General features: G+C 45.9%; 1 protein-coding gene across 2 annotated transcripts in view; it reads right to left on the bottom strand.

Moving 5' to 3' along the window:
* LOC140191293 (serum response factor-like) overlaps positions 1-22,354 on the bottom strand; it is a 65,744-nt gene that overhangs the window by 30,890 nt on the left and 12,500 nt on the right. The gene's annotated exons all lie outside the window — the stretch shown is intronic.

The following is a 22,354-nucleotide window of genomic DNA, read 5'->3' as shown; positions in this document are numbered from 1 at the left end:
GGTGACCATTGCTGGGGTGGCACAGTGGTTAGCACAACACTTTACAATACAGGTGACCCAGGCTCAGTTCCCGACGGTGCCTGTAAGGAGTTTGTATGTTCTCCCTGTGACCACGTGGGATTCCTCCAGGTACTCTGGTTTCATCTCAAGTCCAAAGATGCAGCAGTTGGTAGGTGAATTGGTCATTGTAAATTGTCCCGTGATTAGGCCAGGATTGTGGCTCGAAGGACAGGAAGGGCCCTACACCACAGTGCATCTCAATAGATAAATAAATATCAAAGAAAGGGTATTGGAGGGTCCAGAGGAAGTTCACAAGAATGAAAGGGTTAACATATGAGCGTTTAATGGCTCTGGGCCTGTACTAGCTAGAGTTTAGAAGAATGAAGGAAATCTCAATGAAACCTGTCAAATATTGAAAAGTCTGGATACAGTGGACATGGAGATGACATTTCCAATAGTGGGACAATGTTGTGCCTTCTGACCCTACACAGAATAGAAGGCATGCCTTTAGAACAGAGATGAGCAGGAATTCCTTCAGCGTGAGGGTGATGAATCTGTGGAATTCATCACCACAGGCAGCTGTGAAGGCCAAGTCCTTGGGTATATTTAAAGCAGAGATTGATAGTTTCTTGATTAGTAAGGGGGTCAAAGGTTATGAGGAGAAGGCAGGAGAATGTGGTTGAGAAAGTAAATAAATCACTCATGATCGAATGGCAGAGAGAGCTCAATAGGCCATATGGCCTAATTTAATTCCAATGTTTCACGGTCTAAGTGCCTGTAACACACTGCCGGGAGTACTGCAGAAGCACACAGAATATCAATGTATAAGTACTTTTTAAAATCACAGTCATTTTGCCAAGGCAGTGGAGTGAAAAACTCAAAGATAAGGATGTAAAGGGAGATGTAAAGACTTTGAGGGAAGCTGAGGGGGCAACTTTTTCATCCAGTGGGTGGTGGGTATTTGGAATGAGCCCTGATACAAGCAGGTATGACTACAACATTTAGAAGATATTGGACAGGTGCATGGAAAGGTTAAAATTGAGAGGAATATGGGGCTAACACAAACAAATGGGACAGGCTTAGTTCAGCAAATTGGTTAGCATGGATCAAATGGGCCAAATGGCCTGGCTTCCTTGCTGTATAACTCTATGATTCTAACTGCAGTGGCTGAGAAAACATCCCATTTTATAATCCATCTTCAAACAAGAGAAAATCTGCAGATGCTGGAAATCCAAACAACACACAAAATGCTGGAGGAACTCAGCAGGCCAGGTAGCATCTAAAGTACAGTTGACGTTCCAGACCAAGGCTCTTCGGAAGGACTGGCCTGCTGAAAGATCCTGACCTGAAACGTTGACTGTACTTTTCTCACACACCCCCACCCCCACAGATGCTGCCTGGCCTGCTGAGTTCCTCCAGCATTTTGTATGTGTTTCTTAAAATCCATCTTTCCAACTTACCACATAAAATTTAGTCAGCAAACTGGTGCACTTCTTAAAATTTCATAAGGTTTTGAAAGTGCACTGTACATGATCCTGTTTCTGTGCTGTAATTGTTATATGGTTATAGCACAGAAATAGATGGATGCCAATGCCGACCAAGATGTTATCCCATTAGCCAGCATAATTTTCTGAACATTTCCAATCCATGTATCTATCTAGCAACTGCCTTTTAGAAGTTGTTATTGAACCTACCTCAACCACTTCCTCTGGCAGTTACCACCCCCTGTGCAAAATAAGTTAAGTCTTTCCCCTCACCTTAAACCTGTGCCCTCTAGTTCTTGAGTTCCCTGCACTTCTGTCTAGGATTGGGTTTTGACTATAGACACAGCCATCAATCCAGAAGGATAAATTTAACAATTAGCTGGCCTTCACCGGAGCTGGAAAGAAATTGGTGTGAGGGAGGTAGCAGTAGGAGTTGTAAGCTCTGAGGGGGAATAGGGGGCTACACTACCCTGCTGCTCCACAAGAGACAGCTGTAGTCACCTGGACTGCAGCAGCACAACCCAGACACAGGCCCATCATGTCAGATCCTCAATACCATCTTCCTCACGTGTGCATATTTACTGATTTGCCAGGAATATGCAGGTTGAGTGAGGAAGAAGCCAATACCTACAGAACCATTTGAAAAACAATAACAAAGAACAAGAACAAGGGCAGCAATAACCAGGACTTGGACACATGGAAATTGAGCAGAGAACATCAGAATGGATTTGAAGGTGGAAAGTCTTGTCCAACTTGATAAATTTTGCTGCAGTGACAGAGGGGGAAGTGTGATTGACATGGTCATATAGAGATTCACAAGGCATGCAATAAAAATGCCACGTAATAGTCTTGCCCTCAAGACTGACGGTCACCGAATGAATGGGGCTTTGCAGTTAACCTTCCTGTACTCTAACCCCCTTTTCACTTACACATGACAAGGCAACAGGAAACTGAAGGAAAAGTTTGATTTCCCAGAGCAGATTTGGTACACAGCAGAGTTCACCGGGGGCAGGATGATGGCTTTTCTTAACCCAGTTAATACTTGGGCATAATTTGGAGGTGACCAGCAGCAGAGCTGGAGATCAAAACACGTTGGCAAAAATTAATGCTGCAAAGCATAGAGTGTTAAATATTGGGGTGGAAGCACAAGAAGAGTAGAGCTGTAGAAGTGGCAGAAGGAAAACAATGGGGGAGACCATGAATAGTTTGTTGGCAGAAAAGGCTGTGAAATTGGTTAAAGATGCACAGGACACATAGCTTTATACACAGAGTCCAAGAGCAAGTATTGGTGATGAATCTGACTGTGGGCTGGAGACACACAAGAGCAGGGCAGTTGGCAGAGAAAATGAAGGAGTAAGCAAAAGCAACACCGAGTAAAGAGGAACGGAGGCCAAAAAGAGTGTGAGAGTTCCGAACAGATGGTGGGACATTGGACAGGATGTCCCTGGTTTGTTCTCCTCTTCCATCGGAGGCCTTCCAGCAGACCTGCTTAGTGAGTCTCAGAGATTGTTCTTCCTTTCCTAGGAGGTGACAAAGTCCAGAGAGGAAGCAACCTCACTGGAACAGACACCCGTCCCAGGAGGCTACACAAATGTCACTTTACCAAGATCCTTGCCTCTGCTACCCTCTCTCCTGCCAAAGTTTTGGTTACAAATTCATGCTCTGGTATCCAATCACAGCATCTCCATCAGTTCTTTAATGTTATAAATATTCTGGGAGTATGTCCCTTGGTGCAACAAAGGAAGCTGATCTTTGTTTGACTACCACCTGCTATATGAGAGGAGGGGATGGAGTGGGGGGAACTCGGTGAGTGAAAGCAGCTGACAAGGGTGGTGACTGAAATGTGATCAGCAAACTGACCGCCAAGCCCCAACGATATCTGACGGCTTGTGCTCAATCCCAATGGAGTCAACAACTGTGTTCTGAAACAGCTGGCACCAGAAACACAACCACCTCAAAACATTAACCCTTTCATCACTGTCCCACACACACCCCACATCAACAGGAAATCAGTGTAGAGGGCGATACCCTGAATGCCCCTAGTCCAAGGCCTCCCTTTAGCTGGAGGAGGCCTTTTCAGCCAACACCATCCAGGAAGATGATGGCTGAATTGCCTGAAAACCCAGCACTCAAACAGCCAGCAGTTGGCCATCCTGAAAATCATCTACAAGGCCATCTCCCCAGCATCTCTCCACATCAAGGGACATCTGTAGTAGCAAACCAGAGCTTCAAAATAGGCAAGCTTGAGTACCAAAGAGTATAATCTAGGTGTTTCCTGCTGACATCTTTAACCTTTCCCTGCTTCAACCTGTGGGCCCCTCCCTCTTTAAGGCCACTGTCATTCTGGTACCCCCCAAAAAACTAAATAATTGCTTTAACCACCCAGTGACTCTGACATCTACCATCATGAAGTGCTTTGATGGCAACATCAAGTCTAGCTTGCCAAATAACCTTGACCTATTGCAACTAGCCTGCCACTAAAACAAGCTTATAGCGGCTGCCATTTCCCTGGCCCTACACTCATCATTGAATCTTAACCTCTAAATCTACCTCATTACTTTTTTAAAAAAATAGTATTAACATTTTAAAATCAGCATTGACTTCCTTATTCTAGCTCAATGATTTGATCTGTGTGCAAGACAAGCTTTTCACTGTATTTTGGTACAATAATCAACCAATAAGAATACTTCACGGAGAGGTGGGGGGGGAGAGGGGAGAGGGGAGAGGTGGGGGGGGGAGAGGGGAGGGGGGAGAGGGGAGAGGGGAGAGGGGAGAGGTGGGGGGGGAGAGGGGAGAGGGGAGAGGGGAGAGGGGAGAGGGGAGAGGGGAGAGGGGAGAGGGGAGAGGGGAGAGGGGAGAGGGGAGAGGGGAGAGGGGAGAGGGGAGAGGGGAGAGGGGAGAGGGGAGAGGGGAGAGGGGAGAGGGGAGAGGGGAGAGGGGAGAGGGGAGAGGGGAGAGGGGAGAGGGGAGAGGGGAGAGGGGAGAGGGGAGAGGGGAGAGGGGAGAGGGGAGAGGGGAGAGGGGGAGAAAAAAAAACAAAAAAAACACAAAGATTTGAGCTCAGAGTTACAGATTATGCAGCCTGGGTGGCAGACTGAGTTGGGACTTCTACCCTCAGTGCAAGTGGCAGTTTCGCTGGGGAGGGGAGACTGACTGGGAGTGGATGCTGCACTTTACCAAGCCTGCATACGGCAGGTTTACAAACTCTCAAAAACATAGTTTGCAGCAGAGTCATTACTTAGTGAATCACGCCAATAAAACCAGTGTTTGCATGGAAGTTTCACAGCTTGCCCTTTTATGGAGAAGGAGCATTCCCCAAGAAGGGTGCCGAGCAGTCAGGACCCAGTGACAATCACAGCGATTCACTGTCATTCTCCACCTGCACTGCACCAACACATTAAACTGCCTTTGGGGATTTCAGTACAGCCTCCTCGTCCATGAGCTTCAAACCACTCAATATTTATCTCCCACAACCAGACACCCTTCTAGTAGTCTGAGTCTATTCCCAAATGCTCCAGACCCCCACCTCCCAGGACTGAGAATTGCTACTCTGCTTTACAAGAAACACCTTTCACCAATTCAGGACGCCCTCAAACACTACACAGCTGATAGAAGTTTCCTTGCTGATGTAACAAATGCAACAAGGCAACCAAATTGTGCACAGCAAGCTCCCACAAGGGAGCCAAGATAGTGCTGGTGAAACACAGCAACGTGCTGCGGATGGCTTAAAAAACTTCTAAATATACTTAACTGCCCTCATTGCAATCTGCAATTTCCCTTTAAGTAATGTACTTTAGAACCAACTTAAAGAACTAGCAATATCACTATCTTCTGAAGGACTCAAAGGACTTAACTCTAAAGCAAGTAATACAGCACCTTTAAACAGATGAAGGTACATCACCATAGTCAAAAGAGAGAAGGTGAGGACTCCAAGCCAGACTGAAATGCCGGGGAATGAAGCTTCCTCTACCCAACATCTTGTTAGCAAATGTACAGTCGCTGGAGAACAACACTGAGGACCCAGGGGCAAGATTGCTGTAGCAAAGGGAAATGAGGGACTGTTCTGTTCCATCCTTCATGGAGACATGGTTCAATCCAGAGAAGTGAGTAGAGAGCGGGCTAAGCTCAAAGCCTTGTGGTGCTCATGAGCGGTGTCAATTCTGGACTAAACTCGAATTAATGAAGGATGTTCAACAGCTATGGCAGAACTTGAATGCTATTTCCTCCTACAAAGTGAAATCAAGCAACAAAGGTGACAACAGGGCTTTGCTTCCTGATGAGTTCAATGCCTTCTATGCTTGCTTTGACTGTCAAAACATGAAGGAACCATCACAAACTCCCACAGCCACCAGTGATCCTGTGATTTCAGTCTCTGAGGCTGACGCAACAGCATCCTTCAGGAGGATGAACCCACAGAAAACATACAGCCCACACGGAGCATCTGGTCAAGCACTAAAGACCTGTGCTAATCAACTGGCTGGAGTGTTCACCGATATCTTTAACCTCTCACTTCAGCAGTCCAAGTTACCCATCTGTTTCAAGCAGGCTTCAATTATGCCAGTGCTCAAGAAGAACATGGTAACCTGCCTATATGACTTGTCCAGTTGCACTTACATCCACAATGGTAAACTGTCTTAAGGGGTTAGCGATGAAACAGTAACTCCTGCCTGAGTAGTGACTTGGATCCACTCCAATTTGCTTACCGGAGAAACAAGTCCACAGCAGATGCCATTTCATCAGCTCTTCACACAACCCTGGAACATCTGGATAGCAAAGATGCATACATCAGGTTGCTCTTTATTGACAACAGTTCAGTATTTAATAACATCAACCCCTCAAAACTAATGAGTAAGCTTCAAGACCTTGGCCTCCATGCCTCCTTGTGCAATTAGATTCTTGATTTCCTTACTTGCAGACCCCAGACAGTTTGGATTGGCAACAACATCTCCACGATCTCCATCAGCACAGGTGAACCACAAGGCTGTGTGCTTAGCTTCTGCTCTACTCACTTTACACTAATGACTGTATGACTAAGCACAGCTCCAATGCCATATTCAAGTTTGCTGAAGACACCATTGTTGAAGACTGAATCAAAGGTGGTGGCAAATCAGCACTTAGGAGGGAGATTGAAAATCTGGCTGATTGGTGTCATAACAACCACCTCTCGCTGAATGTCAGTAAGACCAAGGTAATGATTATTGACTGCAGGAGGAGGAAACCAGCGGTCCATGATCAAGTCCTCATCGGAGATGGAGAGGGTCAGCAACTTTAAATTCCTTGGTGTTATCTTTTCAAAGGACCTGTCCTGGGCCCAGCACGTAGCTGTAAGTGCAATTCCAAAACAAAAGTACAGCAGCACTTCTGCTTCCTCACGAGTCCGCAAACATTTGGTGTGACATCTAACACTTTGACAAATTTCTATAAATGTGTAGTGGACTGGTTGCATCACAGTCTGGTATGGAAACACCCATGCGTTTGAATGGAAAATCCTACAAAAAGTAGTGGACACGGCCCAGTCCATCACGGGTAAAGCCCTCCCCACCACAGAGTACATCTACATGAAGTGCTGTCACAGGAAAGTAGCGTTCATCGTCAGAAACCCCCACCACCCAGGTCATGTTCTCTTCTCACTGCTGCCATCAGGAAGGAGGTACAGGAGCCTCAGGACTCACACCACCAGGTTCAGGAACAGTTATTATTCCTCAACCATCAGACTCCTGAACTAGAGGGGATAACTTCACTCATCCCATCACTGAACTGCTCCCACAACCTACTCACTGACCTTCAAGGACACATCATCTCAAGTTCGATATTTATTGCTTTTGTTTTGTATTTGCACAGTTTGTCTTCGGCACATTGGTTGTTTGGCAGTCCTGTTGAATGTAGTCTTTCACCGATTCCACTGTTTCTCGTATTTACTATGAATGCCCGCAAGAAAATGGACCTCAAGGTAGCACAGGGTGATATGTCTATTTTGATAATAAATTTACATTGAACTTTGAACACAAGAGCAATGAAGGCCCATGCAATATCTTAGTTATGCTCACTGAGTGAGAAATGTTGGCAGGTTATCAAGAGAATCGAGGGACACATGATGACAGCAACAAAATGGCCTGACATAAACCACACTTCAATAAACCGAATTACCAACATAATTTCACTAAATAATAAAGCAGATTTTAGGGGCTAAGTGGCCTGCTTATGCATTTATTTATATTCTCCATCCCTCCGCAGGTCTCCCACATTCACAAAAATAAACGGACAGACTTTCAGGTTAACCTGGACCACCACACCCCATCCACGTAAAAGACAGCATCCTTGTTCACCCTGCAACATGGTACTGAGGGAATGCTGAACTTCCCTCTCAAGATCGTTTGTCCAAAGGACAGGAGAGGGATCGGAGTTCACGAGAATTAGCACTGGTACAATACAGACACGGAGTTGGAGGTCAGAGTGAAGTCCCAGCTACAGAGACAGCTTGGCCCAGGGTTGAGGTGAATGCCAAATGACGCAAGGATGTGATTCTGCCCAACCATTGATTGCAGGCATCACCAATCACCAGTGACCCTCTCCCAAATCAAACACACAACCCCACCCCACCAAAACACAAACACTCCTTCAAGGTGGCAACACTGGCTCCCAATAATGGTGCTAGCTTTAAATTCTTCCACAGTGTTTCAATGTTTCTGGTTGAGAATTTCAGCAAACCAGAGCTTTACAAATACAGCGTTCTTTGATAAAATTGTATTTAATCCACTGGCAGCAGAGTTATCTGTGGCGCTTGGTGAACTGGAACTTCGACAGACATCAGACCTGGTTGGGAGCTGGTCTGACCAGGCCAACAGTGCCATTACTTTGCCTGGCCAATGGCCGCCCACTGGAGAATGGGGTGGACTCACTGAGACAGACCACACAGGAGATGAGAAACTGCGCATTCTGGTTTTCACCGAAGTGTAGCTGGGAGACAGCATGCCCAACTCAGCACTTCAGCTCAGTGGGACAGACCATAAGACATAGGAGCAGAATAGAGCTTGTCCACCATTCCATCATGGCTGATTTATTATCCTTCTCAACCTCACGGGAGCTCCCTGTTGGGGATAACCGGAGAGGTGGACTTGGTGTGTACATTGACCAGAGTTGATGCACGAGCAGTCACAGTTCTGTGGAAACTGAAAGCCTCAAGTGGAATGCCAGTCACACTGCCTACTCAGGGAGTTTACTGATCCGTTCTGCACCACTGTCTACATCCTCCTCATTATACTGAAGAATGACAATAAGCTGTCTTAAAACATGAAACTTCACTGATACAATGTACCACGTAAGGACAATTTCTCCAGCCTCGCCTTCACTCTCCCTCAGCAAACACTCACTGAATCGCCCCCTTGCACAGTCTCCCAGGCCTGCTGCCATGTACTTCATACTGTACACCCAAGACTGCAATAATGGAGACCCTTTTGGACAATGAGTTATGCGTCAGGGCAAGGTAGGGCAGCTGTCTGTTTGTCAACCCTAGCGGTCTTGGGATGGGACAGGGTTCTGATTAAGAACACAGTTGAACGAGTTAGCTACTCACCATTTCAAACCAGCTTCCCATACATCCCTCCCACCTAACCAGGGCTCATAGGTGAGTGAAACACAACTGGACACTTTAAAGCAACCATCGACTGCAAGAAACTGCTGAGAGTTGTGGGCAACACACACAAGATGCTGGAGGAACTCAGAAGGCAGCTTGAAATGTCAATTGTACTCTTTTCCATAGATGCTGCCTGGCCTGCTGAGTTCCTCCAGCATTGTGTGCGCGCTGCTCTGATTTCCAGCATCTGCAGATTTTCTCTTGGCTGAGAGTTGTGGACACATTTCAGCATGTCACATAAACTAGACACCCCCACCACCCCCCACTCCATGGAACCATCTACTCTTCTCTCTACCTTGGTAAAGCAGCCATAATCAAAGATCTCACCCACCCTTGACATTCTCGCTCCTCCTCTTCCCACTGGGCAGAAGATACAGAAGCCTGAAAGCACGTGCTTAAAGACAGCTCCCATCCCAGTTATTAGACCACTGAATGATCCCCAAGTACAACAAGATGGACTTCTGAAATCACTATCTACTATGTCATACACTTGCACCTCATTGTCTCCCTGCACTGCATTTTCTTTCTAAACTGTAACAGTTTATTCTGCTTTGTTATTAATTTCCCCTTGTACAACCTCGATGCATTGTTGTGACAAAATGATCTGCAAGGCAAGGCACAAGTGACAACAGTAAACTATTTACCAAATCATACATTAAGCCTTCCATTCTTAGGATGGGAATGATAATTGCCCCTTTGTACTTACTCGGAATGAGCTAAATGAGCTGCTCAATCATCTGTGAAACTAGGGCCAGATTTCAGTTCAGAGCCAAGCATCTCAGTCTCTCCACACACAGAATGACTCCCACCTCACTGAAAAGAGCATCAATGAGGATTTTCTGTAGTTGGGTTTTGTGGAACAAAGCCAATGGAAACTTAATCAAGAACCCCCCCAAAAAAAAATTGGCTGGGAAATTATCAGTAGAAGCAGTTTCTAATGAACTGACAGAAGTCATATGATATGGCTCTGTACATTGTTTGCTAAAAAAAATGGATGAATTGAAAGCAAATTATTGGCCTCATTATGCAACAGAGTAAAATTTAATGGCTCTTTACAAAAGTGCAACCACCAAATAGTCAAATATTTAATATGTTTATTGATAAATTGGATACCTCAATAGAAAGCCATCTAACAGTGACAAAGACGGGAGATAATAGTAAGCAATGTAAACAGGACCATAAATTTACACACGGACAGGCCAGATCAATTTAACGTGTTTGAAAATACCAAATCAAGGATTTTCCAGTCATGAACAAAACAGGGATAAATTTTAAGAATGAATTGAATAGAGATCAGGTAGAGAGAACTGAGGAACAACAAAATTCAATGATGTATCCTCTCCAATCACTGAAAAGTGATGATCAGGTTTAAAAATAATCAGAAGGACCAAAGGAATGTTATCTGTTATGAAGTCAAATACAAGCAGGAGGCCCGCTGTAAAACTCTTAGCTTCATTTTGTTTATTTAAAGGAGAGGAGCCAGCAGCTAGGAAGTGAGATTAACCTAAATTTCATCTTTAGCCACAACAGCTATCAGGAGCTGAAGGGTCTCCTGTGACAGGAATTGCTCGAGTTTGTGTCAGTGCTGCTGCAATAACACTTGTTGCACGTTAATGGCTCAAAAGGAGCTCCTGTGCTGCCTTTCCCAAGCAGGCAGATCTCACAAGTGGTCTTATCGGAACTGAAGAGGTGACGCAAGGGTGGGCACAAGGCAAAAGCCGGCGGTATGGCGGACAGTGACAAAGGTTATCTAATATTACAATGGGATTTAGATCAACTGGGAATGCCAACAAAAGAACGACAGATGGAACTTAACTCAGACAAGTGTGAAGTAAGGTACCTTAGGTGACGAGTATGGAATTGGGCAAAGGTCCCATCTTGGTGTTCAATAACTCTTCCATCACACACTTGACCAGAATATGGAAAGGTCTTAAGTAATTCAGCACAAGACACGCAGCCTTGGCCCTACTCGAGGACACAGCATTTAGTCGTGTGATCATTGATAACCACCTGTAAACCCCACTAGACGTTCTTGCTAAAGGTCTTCACCAAGGCAATGTCATTCAGTTTTACTTTGGTTGGTGTGGGTTGAAAGATAGAAGAAATAAAAGTGGTTTGCCGCTGATCATAGTTGCTGGTGCCAAACAATGTTGGTTGTTACTTTCTCCTCAGTCCTGGGAGCTGTGAACATTGCACAAGCCACATCAAACATCCCCATTTCTGACACACGGAAGGAAGGTCTTGGATGAAGCAAAAGAAGTAGGTTGTGCCCAGAAAACTGCCCCAAGGAATTCCTGGTCTTTCTGTATTAGGTACGACTCCAGGCACTGGAGTGTTTGCAGAGATAATTTTGGGGAGAAAGAGGGGAGTTAGGAATCAGGTGAGGGCTGAGGGACAAGGATGTGGGGAGTTAAAGGACTAGCACAGTCTGAGCCTCTGCACTGCATTTAAAAGGGCAGCAACATGGATGCGGTTGGAGGTCAGCAAGGAACTGGGGCCGGTGACTCTCTAGGTATGCAAATCGCAAGATCAAAGCTCAGGGCCTAGTGTTCAGGCCCCCATTATCAGAGAGTTCAGAGTTTGAGGGCTGGAGTTCGGGTCCCAATCCACCTTTGTCGTCACTGGCACACCTGAGTGGACAGAACCGGAGCCCCAAGTTTGCGAGTTTCTGAGAGTTCATTGTGGAAGTCGAAGGCCCAATGTCTGCGATACCACAAGTTCGCTGGAGGCCGAAGGCCGAAGATGACAGCCTGGCCTGGAGGTTGCAGGAGAGAGTGTGTGTGTGCGTGCGGAGGGAGGGGGCTTGTTTTGCTGTTGCTTTGTTGCATGGTATATTCACTCAATGTTGTTCTGTCGACATGCTGGGCATGATGTGTTGGCTGTTATTTCACTTGACGTGTCAAAGTGCATGCAATAAATAAATCTGAATCTTAACACCCACATCAGGTTCCTCCACAAAATGGACCCTCGACCCCCACCCATCTCTGGATTTGAGCACTTTGGTCAGTGTTTGTACTGATTGAGTAGAATGTCATGGTGAACTGAGCACTGATGACCAAGTTAGTGGGGAGCAATGCAATGACACGGTTGGTAACATCATCCACTCTGTAACTGAGAGTTGGGCAATTAGCATTTTACACATTTACATTAGTGTTTGTCTGGGGAGTAGGCACCAGTGTCAGGACCGCACTGGAATAGCTTGGCAGCTATTTTCATTACTCTGCAGCCTGAGAGTCTTTTCTGCATCCAATTCTCTCAACTAAAGACTGGCTTCTGTAACGATGAGGATCTCAGTTGGAGGAGACGGCAGTTCCAGCTGAACACGTTTGCAAATGCTTTTGCTTCATCTTTGCCATTCACAATGGGTCAATACAGAGCAGCGAATATTCTTGGAGCCTCTTCCTCCTGTCAGCTTATTAACTGCCCACACCATAGGCCTCTAGTTGTAGTGTGTCTGCAAAGGTTTAGTTTGATCTGTTGGTTGCAGTACAGAGGAAGTGGAGAGGCTGGTGGATTAGTGTGAAAAAAACAACCCAAGCCTGAACATGGAGATCAAGGACATCATTGTGGACATCAGGAAGGTGCAGACCATCCCCCTCTGCGAATACATGCCTCCTCCGTAGAGAGTTAAGTGCATCAAGTTTCTGGGAGTTCCTATCATGGATGACCTCACCTGGTCCCTTATTATTACCTCCCTGAACAAAGAGGCACAGCAGCAGCTCCACTTCCCAAGATTGAGGCAAGGAAGGCTCCCACCCCCATCGTAACTGAATTTTACAGCAGCACCATTGAGAGCATCCTAACAAGTTGCATCTCTGCCTGGTATGGGAGCAGTCGAGCATCGGGCCAGAAGTCCCAACAAAGGATTGTGAGAACATCTGAGAGTATCATAGGAGTCTCCCTACCATCCATTGGGCACATTTATCAGGAGCGCTGCATACGCAGGGCCTTTATCAAGGATCCCACCCATCCATCCAGCATTCTCTGACCTTCTACCATCAGGCAGGAAACTGGTGCAGAAAAACAAGAACGATCTAGTGGGGAAACCGTTTGTTCCTCCAGCCTTCCGAATTCCCGGCCGCATCGTATTCGAAGTGTCACTGGTTAATCTGTTCCATACCTTACAATATTTAAATTTATACACATTAGTTTATTTATATGCGATTCATCTGTACATTTTATCCATACCTTCACAAATTATCGTGTGTTATGTGTACCACTGTGCTTTACACCCCGGTTCAGAGAAGCGTTGTCTCATATATAATGTACATAGAAACGTGTATGTAATTAAATGACAATAAACTTGACTTGACTTGTGTTAGCAGATACAGACCCACCAGAAGGAAATCTTCAATGTTGACTGTCAGCTCCTGTAGATTTTCATGGCATTAGATCAGACATGGCCATAGTCTCACCCTCTATCCGTGGAGTGTCAGTACTACACCGCAGGCAGAATATACACTGGGTGGGGTTGGTACACTAACCAGTGCTTTGACGTACACAGCTGCTGGATTACCTCTGATCAGATGGCGAGGAAACCACAAATGATCTCATTACTGCAGACAACGTCCGTCCAAGTGTAGAACTGTCGGTACAAGGCCCAGCAAAGACCAGGCTTCCAGACGACACAGGTGGACCCAGATTGTTCTGTTGCACGGTCACCCCCGATACACTTGGATTGTAAAAGCAACTGCTGTGGTGAGGTTTAAATCACCATCCCAGGCTGCTGCCAATCAGCACCATGTCCTGGGCTACTGCACCCTGACGTCCAAAAGGATGCGTGGGCAACATAGCCCAAATTCACCTCACATTAACACAGCAGTTTGCAGACACTGATCTACATCAGCCAGGCAGGAGGAAAGCAGCAGCTGCCAAGGCAGGTGGACAGGCGATGTTGTGTTGAGATCCTGTCAACTGCCCATTTCCGTCCCAGATCCTCCAGCAGTTTTTTTGTGTTTGCCTCCAGTATCTGCAGTTTCATGTGAATACACTGACCAGCCTCATTTCACAGAAGTGCTCTGGGCATGGTTCTGGGATTGTGGAAAGGCAGATAGAAACAACTATTAAAACAAAATCCAGAATGAGTGTGAGATATTAACCCAGGGCCAGAAATCAGGAGGAAAACAGTCTTATTCAATAATGCTAATCTTTCCCAAAAATAACATCTGCTCAAGTAACAAGTTTTAAACCCACATAGGGCTGTAAACTGTGTCAACAGGGTCAGATAGGAACCTTGATTAAACGAGCGAGCAGTCACGGGGGTGGAGGGGGAAGAGAGAGAGAGGAGTGTGGTACTTGTTAGTTTCCACCTGTTAACTGCAAAATTACAACACTGCCTTCTGCCAAACAGCTGATGTGAAAAACCGTCACTTGAAGGTACCCAAGAGGACAGCTGCAGCCAAAAGAGAAAGGGTGCTGCTGTGGGAATGAGCTCCCCTCATCACCCTGCTGAAATAACACCCCCCAGCCCCCTGCCCCACATACACAAATTTAAAAAAAACAGACCAACACTGATACCCAAGTGTCTGAAAGGGTTAATAGCCTGCAGTGCTGAAAGAGTTACAAATCTGAAAAATACACTGCGGCCACACAAACAGCTCGACTTCAAAACATGCCGATTTGACTGGGAGATAAACACAGTGCACAGGCAGGCTAGTTCGGCTGCATTAACCCGTCAGAGCAGGGGAGGGTCAAACCAGCAGGGGATGGGGCGTGCTGAGCTGACGGGATCAGGGAACATCTTTACCCCTTGGCAGCGGAAGTGATTGGCGGAAGAGCAGGATTGAGCCAGTTGGACAAGTCACCTTCAGAGGTCAACAGAGAGCGGCCTATGCAGACGAGAAAACCAGGTTGTGAATATCTGGTCTGGCAGTGCTTAACGTTCAGAGTTCCAACGAACCCTTTCCCAACAGTGATCACACACGCAACCAAGGACAGGACGAGTTTGGCAGTACGAGGTCAGCAAGTGGTGGGTTAAGGGCAACATCACTTGGCCGCAGGGCTGGGAGTGGCGGCTTCCCTCCCAGGCAGGGGCCAGTTCACACTTTGTGCAAGATACCACTCTAAACAGCTCCCCATGTCACAGCCAGAGATGTCAACACTCCGCATGACGTGGATCCAACCCATCAGCAAATCACAACCCACGCCACTACACAAAACTCCCCCCACCCCCCACTCACAGCTAAGCCAGGCTCTGGGACAGCTGCAGCTTATAAGGAATATCAGAGGGCCCTGCCAAGGGCTATAGTCAGGGAACCAAGCCATATATGGCCATGATGGTCACACAAACTTTATCAATGAGAGAAAGGGTAGAGAAAAGGGGGTGGTGCAGAAGAGGGTGGATGAAATCAGCCCCAGAAGTATAGCACAGGATGGGGGAGGGGCAGGGGGGAGGAGGGGAGGTAAGAGACAACGAGACAGGGGCATGCAGACAGAGACAGGGACGCGCTGACAGAGAGACAGGGGTGGGAAGAGTGACTGACTGCACTCCTGCCCTCGACTCCCCTCTGTCCCCTACCCCCTGCATAACAATTGGTGAGGAACTTTCTGCTCTCTGGATCAGAGGGACTGATAATGGGCCTCAAGTGATCCCACTACAGTACAAGATTAAACCGTAAACTTTGCAAACTTTTATCTGTTCAAAAATAAAGATCAAACTGTACTGTTACTCACTGTCTATACATTATTCTCAACAATGATAGTTGTGCAGGATAAGCAGAGTCTATCTCATTTCATTCTGTGCAGACCACAATCTCCAGGGAGTGAGTAGATTTTTTCCACTGTACCAGGCAAAATGAATAGCAAAGGACACCAATATCAGACCAAATTAATGTTGTCCCAGTTGGCATTGAGATTGCCAACAGTAACAACTATGTTCTACCTGGTGACAAACTTCACCTCATACCCTCTTCAACCCAATTTCAAGTTGCTGCTACACAAACAAAATGCTGGAAACACTCAGCAGACCAGACAGCATCTGTGGAGACAGAAAGCGAGTTAACACATCACAAACCAGACTTTATGCTGCAATGAAAGCAGACAGAGTGAATTTCTACAGGATGGCAAGGTAAGGTCAAATGGGCTAATGAGGCTGGTGGATGCTTAATATGCCTCTCTGGGTGCAAGGCATCTTCCCTTCTAAACTTGTGCAGTTCTGCTCAGCCTGAAGCAAGTCCAGTCACAACAAACCGACCAACAAGAGTAGGGGGGTGCTGTTTGGATACAGCTAACTGACCTCCAGCTCAAGCCTCAAATCTACTTCTGGACCATGAACATCAGGCCCAAATATACTCAGCTCATCCCTCTGTAACTTCCAGCTCTGTTGTGTCCTGGGTCCACAGTCTCCTCCTGCCCAAAATTCCCAAGTGAGATTATCCTTTGTTAATCTACTCAGTCCCCGCTGTGGCTAAGGATGAAGAGGAAGACGTCTGAGACATTTGTGCAGAAATGCCCCAATCAGAACAAACAGGAAAATGGTATACAGTCTTTCCCAGAGGAAGCATGGTCAACAGAGCTGTGAGTAAGAGCTTGGAATGGACGTTGGCGGCAGTCCTCACCCCCCTCCCCCCAAGACAGATAGAGTTGCAAATTGGAAAGGGAAGTCACGTTGTGAGGGTAAGAGCAGGGGGAAAAACAGCAGTAAACATGGCAAAATTTGACTGCTTTCTATTCTGGTTCCTCCAGTTACCTGACTTTCAGCAGAGTATGGCTTTTTTTCCCCTGAACTAAGGCTTCCCTTCTCCCCTCAATGGACAGAGCCATGGTCACGGCATTTCCATTTCCTGCACCTCTGCTCTCTTCCCTTCTCCCCCCCAGACAGACGAGAACAGGCCCCTGGACCTCCTCCAACACCATTGGGACCTGAGGAGTGCTTGATCAATGAAAATGCCGAATTACATAGGGATCGCATTAAGCATAATCAGTGCCGGATGATTGAAGGAACCGGAATACAGGTAGTCTGATCAGTGAAGGTCGACTTGTATTACTTCCTTGAGAAGTTTCTCGAAAGCCAATGAAACTACACACCAAACTGCCAAGGGAACTTGGGAAAATGCCACATTTGTAGAGGCAGTGGAATGGTCAACGTTTGGGTTGGGACCTTGCATCCACCATGTGCAGAAGGAAGATAGTCAGTACAGGGGTAAGGAAAAAAGGCACGGCACGAGCTGGCAGGCAATAGGTGGAACCAGGTGAGGAACCCTGAACTTTTCTAGACTCCTCCCACTTCCTGCAAATTGAAGGGACAGCCATGAGCACTAGCAGAGGCCTGAGGTACACGTCTTTGTGGTGGCTACGTTGAGCAGTTCCTGTTCCAAACCTACTCTGGTACCACTTGCCAACTCTTTTCTCAGCACTGGGATATCTGCGGGATGATGCCCACCATACTCACACTGAATTCAATTTTATCATCTTTGTTACTAACTCACTCTTGCCTTCTAATTCACTTGGACTCTTTCTGCCACTTCTCTCCATCTTCTGATTCTATCTCCAGCTCAGGAGACAAACCATTCACTGACTTTTACAATAAACCACCAACTCTCGCTGCTACCTCAGCTATACCTGTTCCCACCTTCTCTCTTGCAAAGGACACCATCCGTTTTTCTCAATTCCTCCATCTTGATTCCATCTGTCCATGAGATGGGGCTTTCCATTCCAGGACATCTGAAATGTCTTTCTTTGCAGTGACCTCAAAGGGCAGCACTCTCACACAGTAATCAACCAGCAGGCCTCTCTGGCTCAATAAGCATGCAGCAGCAATAGTTGACCTGCCTGAAAATGAGGTCCCAGTCCAGTGAACTGTTTCCGAACAGCATACTTGGCTCTGCACATCTCATCATTAAACAGTCCCAGGAACACCCCCAAAATCAATGGCAACAAGGGCCGTCTGTGGCAGCCAGAAAGACGAACACCATCTCCTGCGCGTTCCCTTCCAAGTCCCATTATGGAAATCACCTTTCCTACATTGTCACCAGAGGCTGCAACTATTTTATCAATACTAATTCGAGGTGGACAATAAATACCAACTATACTAATTCCAAATTCAGATGCACAATATAATCACCAGTTTACTTGCAGATCGAAGCCAATTTTTTCAGGAACATAGAATAGGACTAGCTATCAACTTCTGTGGATAAAGTTAATTCATGATTAACTCAACATCCCCAAAACAAAAGATTCTCCACACTCTGCATAACTTGTCCTCAAACAATGAAGAGCCTTAGAAAGACCTTGGGAAATAAGGATCACTTCCCATACTCAAACCAACTCACATAAAATTCACCATCACCTTCAATGTGCCAGCGTGGCTTCTGGTCACTTTAGGAAAGAGTTTGAAGATCGGGAATCAACTTGTGGTTTATTCAGAATGATCTCCTTCTGCCTCGCGCCTCTCCAGAACAAAAAAAGAATGCATTTATTTTTAATGCTGCAAGGTTCTCACTCCACAAACTCTAACTCCACCTCACACCTCAGAGAATTCGGCAGCAAAGACTTGCTTTTCAAATGCAGTCACCCTGGCTTTTGAGCCCCAAATCAGTATACAGCCTTTCCCCATACATCCTCAAAAAACAAAAAAAAGGGTTTAAGTGACCAGAAGGCAAACTTTGAGAAATAACCAGTTAGCAGGGAACCAAGATTTTCCTTGAAGTGGGACCAGGGCATTTGTCCTCCTCCCCCATTCTGCACATTTCATGCCTCCCCCAATTTCACATTTCCACTGTTTGTGGGAAAACAGATTTCCAGCTTCTTTCTAACATGGGATCTACCATGTTTATATGCACAAGAAACACTTCTCCACTTACCAAGTCCTCCATTGTTCAGGCGTGAATTTTATCCTATTTTCTTTACTTGATAAAGCACAGGCCATTCAGCCCACTGTGACCAGACTGGGCTTTCACAGAGCAATCCCAGCTGAACCATTTCTACTCATTTCTGTGCAGCCCTGAAACTTATTTCCTGCCTTATTTTCATTAAATCCCCTTTCATTCTTTTGCCACTTACCTACACAAAACATATAGTTTACAATAACCAACTAACACGTTTCCAGGAATGTGGGACGAAAGCAGAGCACCAGATGGAGACTGTCCAAAGAACACACACATCACCCAAGGTTAGAGTCAAACCCAGGCCCCCATCTGGCAACAGGACCAACTACAGCACAATCACACAGCGATTATTTTATTGCTGTTTACATACATGTTCAGAAAACCACACTCAATTGCATAAACATTTGATTTATTTTAAGCAAGAATTACAGCAGTTTTGGCTTTGCCACAATTATTCCTTCATTTTCCTCTCACCCATCACAAACACCTTTAACCCTTTTCCCCATTTCTGCGTCTCTCCTTTGACCAGCATCTCTCACTGACAAGTCCTCCGAACCGCTACAACCTTTGAGAGCACAGAGCAGCAATTTTAAAAGCAAAATGGAAATATAAATTCTGACTTGTTGACATTTATAACCCAAGAATTTTAGGAGCAGGAAAAATAAACAGTAGGACTTGGGATTTCTTTTTATAAAAGTTCCACATCCAAACACCAGGATTCAATCACTTTTTCCAAACTTTCGAACAAATGCAGGTAAGATTATGCAGCCTGCACCCTTTGATATCAACAAGGAGGCAGGCACAATGACGAATGCAAGCAGCAAGACTGGGAGGGCACTGGCATCGCAGGAGAGACTTACCAGACTCCGTAGAGATGTGGAGGGAAAAAAAGTGTAACTGCCATTCCAGGAGGGTACTAGCAAATTGGACTCATATTCTCTTGTTAAAAGAATACAAGGTGATCTCACTGAAGCAGACAAAATTCTTACAAGTTCCACCAGGTATATACAAGAATAAAGTCTCTCCCATCCACCAACTTGATAAACAAGAGTCAGTCCCAAACTAAAGGGTCTACGATTTAGAGACAAGATGGAAAGAAAGAGGAATGAAGGGTTTTGGGGTAGTTGCAGGAAAAGAAGTCCAAAGTGAAAGACCAGCCAGCTACGACTGTATTGAACACAGTATCAGCTGTACACTGCCTGTTTGGCTTGATGTGGAAGTGGGAGCCTAGACCATCAGAGGAGTCTCCTTAACCTTGTACCCCTATATTCTCTGTCCACTATTAACATAGGAGTTGTTGAAGGGCGGGGGTTACTTATGGGTTTCTTTGTTCACCAAGACCTTGCAGTCAGTGAGGAAGCTTCCCACTTAACTGTCACACTGCCTGCTCTAACAACTGGAACAAACTCTACCAGCTGTAACAAACACATTGGACAAACCTGATTCTGAAGATCTGATACAATGAAAGGAATAAATAGGGTAGATAGTCAGTCTTCCCCCCACTCAGAGAAAAACTGAAATAATAGACAACATGCACTGAAGACAAAGGGGTGAAAGGTTAAGGAAATTCACAGGGCAAAAATTTTTTAAAGACACGTGTGCACACGCAAACAGATGCTTCACGATAGGTACCTGGAATGGGTAGAGCTAAAAGAAGAAACAGTGGTGTTTATAGAGGTTTTTAGAAAGACATGAATATGCAGAGAATTAAGGGATAGAAGAGAATTTAATTTAGCATCTTCAGGACCACATGGCTATGCTGCTGAACACACAATCCAAGGGCTGCTCACAAATGTCCAAATAACTAACCTGTAGAGCCAAAGTACCACTGAACTAAGATGAGATCAACCCACCAAGATCAAGCACCTTCCCAGATCTCCCACCATCACCAGCCCAGTCAAACAACAAGCAGTAATAAAAAAACTCTCAACTAATGTTTAACTCTAACCATGGCGGGGTTAGTTCCAATCTGGATAAGATTAAGGACTTGGCAGCTGATTTCACTCTTCTGTGTTGGTGGGAAATAGGAGATTGAGAAGGGGAAAAGGCTCGGATTCTGGAATGCATCACAAACTGCTCCCTGGAGGCAACCCCGCCCTGCCTATGGTCTGGTCACTACCCAGTTCCCAAACCAGGAAGCAGCAGGTCCTCAATTTGTGCATTTTGTTCTGTCTGAACCCTTAAGGCCACAGAACACATTCAGAAGTCAGCGTACAGTCTCCAAGATGGATGACTGACAAACGGTTAGAATAAACACAAGCTGTTTTCTGGCAGCTGTTGCTGTCACGTGTGAGGATCACAGGCACAACCAGAGAAACTGCCTCCTTTACCCATCCAGTGTCTGGTGGGGGCAAGCCTGCCGCTGCTGGGACCCAGCACCACAGGAGGAACAGTGTCAGGGGAAGCTTGTAGGTTTCACAAGTTCTCCCAATTCAATAATGCCGAGAACTTAGCAATCAATATTTGAGGTATATTGACTTGACAAGTATAGCTTCTATGATCATGGTTGAACTGCAAGTTTTGTTGCTGGGATGACAATGGAATAAACACAATTCCAAATCAGAATGACACACAACTCAAAGATTACACACATCTCTCAAACACAATCACAAAACTGCTCTGTGTGAAAACACTTCTGAAAACACATCTATTGATGTGAGTAAAATCTAAAATGAGAGAGAAAAAAAAGCAAACTGCCAAACCAAAATTTTTAATTATTTTCTGTTCTAACTGGACAGTTCAACATCAAACATCTGAACTCTGCCATGGGAAGAAATGACCAAGACAAAGGAAAAAAAGATTCAATGTGCTCAATACATCTCCAACATTGCCACCAAATCATGGGGCTGTCGAGCCCAGGACACTCCAAATGAAACAGCAACACTGCCTGGGATTCCACTGAGAAAGGCAAGGCCCTGCAACAGAAACCGGGTATCCGTGGTGGGTGGAAGGAGCAGACCCCTTCAGACTGCCCACCTGGTCTGCTGTCATCTGCCCATCTGTGGTTGAGCTCACAGTTCCCACAGAAAGCCCAGACACCAAGAAATTGAGTGGGGAAAAAAGTCAGCCTCGATACCGGAGCCCAACAAAGGAGAATGTGTCAGGACACGGGAGATGACAAGTAGTCTGTCAGTAGAACTTAGTGCGTCAAGCAGCATCTACACGGAAAGGGAATTAAAGTTGTCAGGACTGAGGCAGAGTTCCTACCTGAAATGTAGACAGTTTCTTCACCCCACCCCCCCAGCCCCGCACCAAAGAAGCTGTTTGACCCACGGAGCTCATCGAGAGGCTCTAGATTCCTGCAACTAGTCTCCAGTTTCTACAGGAACATCATATGTATGGCAGCCCCAGTAGAGCAAATATTATGCCCATTCACCTATCCTGAAGAGTGCAAGGAACCCCTCATCATACAG

This window comes from Mobula birostris, chromosome 2 (assembly GCF_030028105.1).
Source record: "Mobula birostris isolate sMobBir1 chromosome 2, sMobBir1.hap1, whole genome shotgun sequence".
NCBI lineage: Eukaryota > Metazoa > Chordata > Chondrichthyes > Myliobatiformes > Myliobatidae > Mobula > Mobula birostris.
This window is presented reverse-complemented; position numbering and strand designations above follow the sequence as displayed.